Source organism: Urocampus carinirostris, chromosome 20 (assembly GCF_059441175.1).
Source record: "Urocampus carinirostris isolate Australia breed hairy pipefish chromosome 20, RoL_Ucar_1.0, whole genome shotgun sequence".
Lineage (NCBI taxonomy): Eukaryota > Metazoa > Chordata > Actinopteri > Syngnathiformes > Syngnathidae > Urocampus > Urocampus carinirostris.
Genome location: NC_142368.1, coordinates 21,337,479 through 21,347,252, shown reverse-complemented (window position 1 = coordinate 21,347,252; position 9,774 = coordinate 21,337,479). Strand labels below are relative to the sequence as shown.

Below are 9,774 nucleotides of genomic sequence, written 5' to 3'. Positions count from 1 at the left end.
GAATAATACATTTTCTTATTCAAATTATTAATTCATTTTCTGCATTAAATTATTGTTGGTAATATACTGATTAAAGGGATAACCACAAACCTGTCTTTTTTCATCTTTCATCAAACAAGTGAGCCGTTTGAGAGCCGGCTCTCTTTAACGAGTTGAGCCGAAAAAGCCGGTTCTCTGAAAAGAGACGGACTTCCTTTCACTACACAACTACCACGGAATGATGCATGATGGGAAATCCCCAGGCGGCAGACGCATGCGCACAGTAGCATCATCTTTAAAAATAAAAAACTTTCAGCAAAATATTGGTTATATCCCAATAAGTGAAATGAAAAAAACTCGACACCCCCAAATCTCTGCACCTATTATCACCCCTGGGGTGACCCCAAACTTTTGAACGATAGTGTATATTCTTCACACAATTATTGAGATTGCAACAATTGGGGGGGTGAGTGATAAGCGTGACAAGACGCACGTCAGCCAATCAGAAAGACGGGCGGGCGGTTGGACAGACAGGTCGCTCCAGAGGTGACCGGGGAATCCTGCTCTCCTAAACCGACAGACAGAGAGTTGTCCTCGGCCAGTGCTCCTCCTCCCTCCCCTCCCACTGCCCTGGTTGCACGCTGGGGGATCCGACGACGTCACGCACGCACACACGCACACACACGCGCGCGTCTATCTGTCACTCCCGGCCTCCCTCTCGCCGCTGCTTCTATTCTGGGAAGCGGCGCTCGGAATAACCCCGTGCGAGCGCGCGCCCGCGCGCGTTCATTCCCGTGCATGTTTGCGTGTCTCCGGATTTCACCCCACGCTCGCATTCGCGGTGTGGCTGACTGCGGCGGCGGAGCTCCGGCACCGGGAAAGGATTTCTTCCGTTTTCCTCGCGCAACTTTTCCTCCGTGGATTTCGATTTCCGAGCCTCGCACAGCCGCCCAGCTTCCCCCCTTTTGTATCCTTCCATCCGACCTCTGGAGCTCAATCGAACCGAGAAGTGTCAAGTCCCGGAAGGGACATCCCGTCACCGCGGCGGGTTGTTGTCATCCCCCGGCTACAGGTAGGTAAGACCGGCCACCTCCCACCTTCATCACCCGGAGTCCCTTCCGGACTCCCTGCCGCGTTGGAGGCTTCCGTCCGGGGAGTCCACGACGGTGCGGTGGGGAATACCCCGGGCGGGCACGCGTTGCCTTGCATGCAGATTAGCCGCGTTGCGTAACAGCCCGAGGAATTTGCGCGACCGAGCGGATGGAGCCGGAAGGCGGACCAGCGCCAGGGGCCCGGCTGTCCGCAGCTTGACAGCCGCTCACCGGTGATCGTTTTGCCGCGTATGCTGTTAAGGCTGCCCGTGACCTGACGGGGCCCTCGCTCTTTGCCGTTTCCTCCATTGTTTCCTGTTTCTGTACTTTCTGAGTGCTTCTGCGTCCACTATGGGGAATCATTTTTCAAGAATTGGTGACTTTTAGTGAGTGCGTGCTGTTTGTTTCCTCGGCAAGAGAGCGAATGAGGAGTCAGGCTGGTGGGTGGCGCGTTGGCTGGTTCCGGGAATGTTCCATGACGTGTGCCGTCGAGAGAAGGGCCCTCTTCGGGGGGACTCCTACCGATAGCTACCGCTTCCCAGCAGCACTCCAGGCACATTTTAACATTTTTTCGACATGTGTAAAACTTTCTTGTCGATGGGGAAATGCAAATATTCATTTTGATTCCACTTTGAATGCAGAATATAAGAGAAATAGGCGAGATATTGTTTAATATAAATTTGGGCATATTTACTAAATCCTGTGTTATGGATTAGAATAAGAATTGTTTGTGGCTTTTTATTCAGGCATGCAGCACAAAGAAAAAACAACTTTTAATCATCAATTAACAGAAGCAAACTAATTGCACATAAAACAGCTGCACAGTACAATATAATAATATAATACATATTTGTGCCCAGGCCAAATATTTGAAGTGCATACTCTTATTCCATTTTTTATCATGCAGGGAATTCATATTAAAAATCAAAACAAGAAAACAGAACCTTACCCCACAAAATTAGAAAGCAAAGAAATGACATTTTAAACTTACAATAGTATCGCGAGCAACTCCTGTTCTACCCAAAGAAACTTGATATCGTAATATTTTTTAGTATATTTATATATTATCTTTATTGTCTTTTGTTTGTGGCTTATATTTTGGCACAGCACAGAAACAACATCAACCACTAATTAAAAAAGAAAACAAAAATATTTGCACACAAGCTGTACAATACAATAATATAACACATAAACATGAGCCTTTAGCATGTTTACCTTAGATACTTTGATAACAACGTAGTGAGCATTATATGCAACAACATTATATATGGCACTCCAGGGTAAAGACGTAATAAAGACTTTAAATAGAACATTGAAATAATAGAATGTCAGGAGAAATATGCAAAAATATTTACAAGGTAGTGCTTGGAGTCTGGCCTAAGATGTAAGTGCATCGGGGAAAGAGTACGGTGACATTCAGCAGTAACAAAATTCCCTATTGAATTGATAAATAAGCTATGAATACCAATTTCTCTATAGTGTACCCATTTTGAATACAACTGGCAAGATACATATTTTGAATTGAATTGTCTTGACGCTCATTGATAACAATGTAGTGAACATTGTTTGTATTGAGATTCGACATGGCACTCCAGGGTAAAAACGTAATAAAGACTTGCAAGAGAAAAATTGGATGAAAGAATGTCAGGATAAAAAGGCAAATATGTTTACAAGGTAGTGCTTGGAGACTGGACTAAGTTGTAGAGCATTGTAAGACTATTGCAATGAAAAATAGTGCAATGGCATTCAGCAGCAACCAAATTCCCAAACAAATCGATAAATAAGATATGAATACCAAATTTTCTAGATATTTTAAATTACAGAGATCCAGGGTTCATTTCCGGCAACCTGCCTCCCCCGTGCAATGACATGCAGAGTTTTCATGTTGTCTCTGTCCCTGCATGGGTTTTCCCGGGCACTCTGGTTTCCTGCCACATTCAAAAAACCTGCAAGGCAGGTTGATTGGCAGATTCAAATTATCCCTAGGTGTGAATGAGCAAGTTAGTTGGATGTCTTTGTGTGTCTTGCGACTGGCTGGCAACCAGTTAAGGTGTCTCCTACCCCAGATGGCTGGGTTGGGCTGCAGCTCCCTTGCGACCCTAGTGAGGGTAAAGGGTGCAGAAAATGGATGAATTGTATTTCCTGTTTGCTCTTAGATTACACTTGGAACTCCAGGCTAAAAACATAAGAGAGACTTAAAAGAGAAAAATATGATAAAAGAATGTCAAGATAAACAGGCCAAAACAGTACAGTACTAGGTAATACTTGGAGACTAGTGGAGAAATGTAATAATAGTGCAATAAAAACTATTTTTTGTAACAATAGTGCAATGAAAATAATTGCAACAACAACAAAATCCAAATAAGTAGAATAGAATAGAAAAAAAAGTAAGTAGATAAATAAGTCATGAGTACCCAGTTTTCAATGCAACTGAAGAGATATGTATTTTTCAGTCTTCCGTGCTTATTTAGGGTAGTGATGGCCTTGGGGAAGAAATTGTCCCTGAGCCTGTTAGTCTTAAATATAAGGGACTTGTAGCGCCAACCAGAGGGCAACCAGTCAAAAATGTGGTGCAAGTGGGTGAGAAGATTCCTTTATAATGATGTTGGCCTTGTTGTGGTATCACAACCAAGCAACAACCACCAGACTGGGCAGAAAGCAATCAATGATTTTCTGGGCTGTGTTGATAATCTGTATGTTTTTTTTTTTGTCTGCTGCCGGACTCCCAGCATACCACACCGTGATGCCATATGCCAGTATGCTCTCCACTGTGGCTTTTTAGGAAGACACAAGCAGCATGGGTTCCAAGTTGTTGCAATTATAAATTGATCATGTTTTATTGTATGTGTATTCACGATCGGATTTTTGCTACTAAGTAAGTTATATATTGAAAGAAATCCTTTTTTAAATATTTTGGTGTAGTATTGTATTGATAATTGATTAATCATTCGTTCAATTTCAATTACCTGATGGTCATTAGAATACAGTCGATACTGGTATCGGTACTAATACCTTGAATGGTGCTGGTTTCACCACTGATACCTGCAATCAGTATAGGTTCATCTGTACTTTTTTACATTTGAGTTATAAGTCGAAGTGTCCTTCGGCAAGACACTGAATCCCTAATGCCCCCGATAGCAGGTAGTTGCCCTGCATGGCTGACGCTGCTGTCGGTTAGTTAGTGTGTAAAAGGGAAAAGTGTGAAGCACATTGTAAAGCTCTTTGGGAGGTCTTCATTGACTTGAAAAGCGCCATATAAATGCAAACCAGTTACATTTACATTTGAGTAAGAGATGCTTTTTTAAAGTCTTATACGAAACAATAGTTTTCTGCTAATGTGACGTCAAGGTGTGAGCCCAATTAGTATGACCCCAAAAATTCTTATTCTGCATGACATTTGTGTTTAGGACAGCATTTAAAAATGATTTTGCTGCTTTTAGCTACCATTCCTTTAAAAAGAGCTATATTAGTCTTGCCCTTTGCCTAACTCGTTTAAAATATTTTCATGGCCTTAACCTCTCGTGTGATTCACTTTGGAGTTTAGCCAGGGGGAGCAAGCGGACAGACCATCACCATTTGTGTCTGTGATTGCTGCGGCTTGTTGGTTGTTTTTCCTTGGTTTCCTTGGTTCCTTCAATATCAATCATTAAGTTGGTGATCGATGGATGTTTTTGATAGATTATTTTACTAACATACAAACAGCAAGATTACTCTAAACAAATTTTATTCGCAAACTTTGAATAATGGCATGAGAAGTTTAAATGTGAAGACATAAAACTGTACTTCCACTAATGAGTAAATCATACCTAAAACGCCGTACCAGTAGCGCAGGACAAATGTAAATAAAATATCTTGTTGGAAAGAGTGCAAATAAATGTTGAAAGAGTGCAAATATACCCACAGCGCAATGATTTCACTGTGCAAACACAGTGGTGGAAGATTTATGACCCAGGCCTGATTATGACAAAAATAACAATGGTATTTTAAAAAAAGAAATTCACACACTAGCAATTCCAGTGACCATTGAGAAATCTCAGTGGGATTTTCTTTTCTCCAAATACCGTTTGGAATTGCATGGCCTCTCGGTCGCCACAAATTTAAAATAAGCTGTAAAGCGCAGGACAATAAGGAGCGCAGAAAAAAGAGCCGAGGTTTGGACGGGCGACCGTCGACAGCCGCTAATGAAAGGTTTTGCACCTCGATAAGAGTCACAGATGGTTTCTGAGGGCGGTGGCGCAGACCTGGCAGGGTCCCTTGCGGTCCACATGCTGTCGGATGACGTGTCCGACACAGCACGTGTGCAGGCACCGGTCCATTGGTGGTTTTAAATAGTCAAGATTTCGAAATTTGCCAGTATTGGCTCTGTTTTTTTCCAAGCAGATCCCAATACGATCGGCTGCTTTCCCCTTTGCACAGTAGAGGAGGAAAGAGGGTATAAGAGGAGATACTCCATACATCTGGGTACTAGTTAGGCCCAAGTACAACCAGGGTTGATACGGGTGCATGAAATCCCTGAAAATGCTTGCTGTTTTTTTTTAAGAATTGAAAAGTGCTTGAATTTTGGATGAAGTGCTCGTAAATGCTTTAAACAAGTCTGCTTGAAAAAATGATGTTGAAACTGCCCGCTTCACTTTGCCATTGCATATCTTCCCTTGTGATGGCATTAGTTTGTAGGGCATTGTCCCTACAAGCGTCATTTCACCCGATGGGTTGCTGGAGCCCATCCCAGTGATCTTCGGGCAGTGGGCAGGGGACACCTAGAACTGGTTGCCAGTCAGTCGCAGGGCACACAGAGACAGACAACTCACTTGCTCATTCACACCTAGGGACAATTTGGACCGGCAGATTAACCTGACATGCATGTTTTTGGAATGTGGGAGTAAACCGGAGTGCCTGGAAGAAACCCACGCAAGCACAGGGAGAACATGCAAACTCCACACAGGTAGTTCGATCTCATGACCTCAGAACTGTGCCGTACATGCGCTAACCACTGCGCTGCCGTGTAAGCTACATATTACTTATTTTTATTCATTTTTACCCGACATCTACATGTGGATAGTTTTGCCTCAAAAATATTCGCACATGTATTTTTCAGATCCACAAACATCTTCACACTTTACTCAAGATCAAACAATCATATGTCTTGATAATTGAACACGCTCAGTTAAAGATTGCATATGTGACAAGATATATTTGCAGATCTGCAAAATACATGATTCACACCAGATTTCTTCTATTGAAAATGCTGGGATTTAAAAATTGTCTCTGAAAGTCCCTAAAAAGTGCTTGAATTTGGCCATGAAAAGGTGAATGAACCCTGTTCCACATGAGTAGCCAAATAACTCAACAGCTCATCAGTGATGTGTAATTGTATCAAGGCAGAGGTCTCCAATGCGGTGTCAAAAGGCACCAGGTAGCCCCCTTAAGAACACTCAATATATTAAATGATTATATTTATTCAGTGTCAAAGTTCATTTTCATTTAACTTCACAATTTTAGGATTTTCTTTTTACAAAATTACTGAATGTTCTCACTATATTATGCATATTATGAATACAAAAAGAATGGAACATACCACTGTGCTGAAGGGTCTGCAGATGCAGAGTGAGGCATGAAATGTTCTTGCCTCATGGCCAAGGGTGATAATGAGGGTTAGGTTTCTAGTTTGACTCACACCTCAGACCCAAACAATAGAAATAGTGATAGTATTTGCAAGCTAACAGCAAGTCAAGCCATTTGCTATTTTCTTTCTTGTTTCATGGACTTTTTTGCGGAATGGAGGATTTCTTTTCTATTGATGCATTTATTTAAAATGAGCCTTAGGGAATGTATTACAGTGCTGACGGTCTGCAGATGAAGAGTGAGGCATGCAACTATCTTGCCTCGTGGCAGAGGGTGATAATGAGACAAAGGATTCTGATTTGGCTCTCACCTCAGACACACAAAAATAGAATAAGTGAGCAAGCAAGCTAACAGCAAGTCAAACCATCCAATATTATTTTTAGCGTTGTGTGGAATTTTTTTCTTCAGGATTACCTATTATAGCCTTCATTTATAAGTTAAGGTAAGACAATAAAATGCTATGTTGCAGTTTATTTCTTGCTTTGATAATCAAATGATCAAAGAGATATACTTTAGGTTGGTATATTTGTAAATCTGACTGTGCCTCACCAGACACGAACGTCACAGTTGTATTCTAGCGTGACAGCTATGCTAAGGAAGTTTGAGTTTGTGAGCCTCATTCCTACTGCAAAGGAATTACCAGTGTCGCCAATGATGTATAATCGATCCATTAGCTACACAAAATACGCTCGTGCGTCTCACCAGAGAAGAATAAAAACAACTTCCTGGCAGAGCGAACAAAGGCCGACTGTAACTCATATTGCAAACCCCGAAAAACTTTGCCGTTATGAAAGAGAGCTCAAGAGGAACCCGAGAGCCCCTGGTTGAATTATTGACACCAGCACACAAACAAATAGAATAGATAAGTCTACACACCCCTGTTTTGTGAGATAAACAAAAAAGAACTAAGATAAGTCTTTTATATCCACCTTTTGTTGTGACCTCAATTGGAAAACAGGTGGAAACTTTGTGGTTGCAAAAGTCTGCACAACAATAATGAACTTGTGTTTGGGATACATTGAAATCAAATTTTTATTAAACATGAATGAGTCCTCACCTGCCACTAAAAAACAATAGAGCACAAATGTTCTAGTAGGCTTTTATTGACGTTTTTTGTTCCTTATTTTGCATTAATTGCTTATCTGCAGCTGTTTAAAAGGACAATGTGTATTACTTTGTGCCTCCTAGTGGTAAAAAAACAGTACATGAAAATGTCCTCTGGCAAAGGTGGACATAGCAGAATTTGTGAATTTGTTGGAGAGTGAATTTGTTTTAAAATGCATTATACTTGTTTGAAGATAGTTGTGATAGAATATTATTGAAGTATTAAGATTTTTTGCCATTTAAATTTTTTGGGTGGTTAAGATTGGTAACAGTAATATGTTCCACAAGGTTCAATTTTGGGGCTCTGGCTTTTGTCAATGTGTTTTTCCAGTTCCTGTGTTCCATTTTTTAACCTTTGTTGATCTTTAAAGGGACATTATGTATCATTCATTAAAAACAGCAATATTGGTTTGAATTACAAGAAAATACCAGATCTACCATAGAAACATGCATTTTAAAAAAATACTCAGAGCTGGAGAAATGCTCGCTCATTTTGCACAACAAAAGGGAGCTGACATAATTTTCTTTTTTGCTGCTGTAGGTATCCAAAAATATCAAAAAGGCTGGTTAAAAGATTTTAAGTACAGTACAACAAACCAGATTGATCATTTTGAGTCCCCGTAGTTGTATTCTTCCTTTTTCTTTATGGAAATTGTTTTCGCTAGTACTACACAATACAGCTACATCTAGTGGTCAATTATTACACATCCATCCATTATCTGCACCGCTTATCCTCAGTAGGGCCGCAGGAGTACTGGAGCCCATCCCAGCCATCTTCGGGCAGTGGGCAGGGGACACCCTGAACTGGTTGCCAGCCAGTCGCAGGGCACACAAAGACAGACAATTCACTCGCTCATTCACACCTATGGACAATTTGAACCGGCCAATTAACCTGACAGAACATGATTTTGAAACATGGGAAGAAAACCGGAGTGCCCGGAGGAAACCCACGCAGGCATGGTGAGAACATGCAAACTCCACACAAGGAGGTTGCCGTAGCTGGACTTGAACATTTAACCTCTGCAACATGGGGCTGCGCGCTAATTACAATCTGCACCACAAGCTTAGATGGCCCTTCGTGACGTTATCATGCTTGTTTTGCATAGCAAATTGAGTAAAATGTTTTACCTTTAATTATAGTCATAATATACTGTTGAAAATTCAGAGTCATCTGAGACGGGTGTTTGTGTCAGGAAACGGAGACAGGACCCACTTGCGTTCGTTTCTCTCAGTTTTATTGAGATGGAGGAAAAGGCTTGCACCCGTGATCCAATGAAGGTCGGTCACGGGGAGCAGATCGCTCAGAACGCGGAAGTGGCACTTCCGTAGCGAGCGATGGCGGTGTCGAGAGCGGAAAAGGTCGGTAGCAGGGACGGGAGAGCAGAACGTGGTCAAAAAACAGGAACAGGTCGAAGCCAGAAAACAGACGGGAGCCAAAAAACAGGAGGAAGTCAGAGTCGGAGGGCTTGCCTAGCGTGAGCTGAGGTTCGCAGACGGTCTGACAACCGGTAACAGAAAGTCGGGGGTTTAAAAAGTGTCAGGGAGCCAATCAGCGTCCGGGGCTGTTGGCGCCAAAGGAGCGGGCACAGGTGCCTCGCATCAGTAATCATGACTGTTTGCTTGCCAAGTTTAACATGAGTTTACACGTTTTTTTCACACTATAAGGCTCACTGGACTATAGAATAATAAAACAATACATTTTAATAAAAAATACCTCGTAGTACATAAAAAAACATTATGACATCTGTCTTCCTCACTAAAATTAATTTTAGCTACAAACAATTAACAAGAGGGCACTCGAAGACCACTCTATATGTTTCTCAAAGGCAGAAAAATGTCCATGTGATGTATCATTTAACAACAGTTTAAACAAGAGTACCTCATTTTCCACAAAGCATTACCATGAACCATAATCTTTATTCAAGTAATTACATTACTTTTCTTCCTTAAAAAATAGGGTTTGCAAAGAGCGTTCAAA

The 9,774-nt window shown here is 41.7% G+C and overlaps 1 protein-coding gene across 2 annotated transcripts in view; it reads left to right on the top strand.

The window, feature by feature from the left end:
* Positions 1-733: 733 nt before the first annotated feature.
* The window catches only part of hivep2a (HIVEP zinc finger 2a), a 112,423-nt gene continuing 103,382 nt past the window's right edge, over positions 734-9,774 (top strand). Inside the window, exon 1 of one of the 2 annotated variants that reach the window (XM_088324643.1) lies at positions 734-1,051. The gene's annotated coding sequence lies outside the window, so the exon portion shown is untranslated. The remainder of the gene's footprint in view (positions 1,052-9,774) is intronic. The other variant, XM_088324641.1, reaches the window with a different exon arrangement.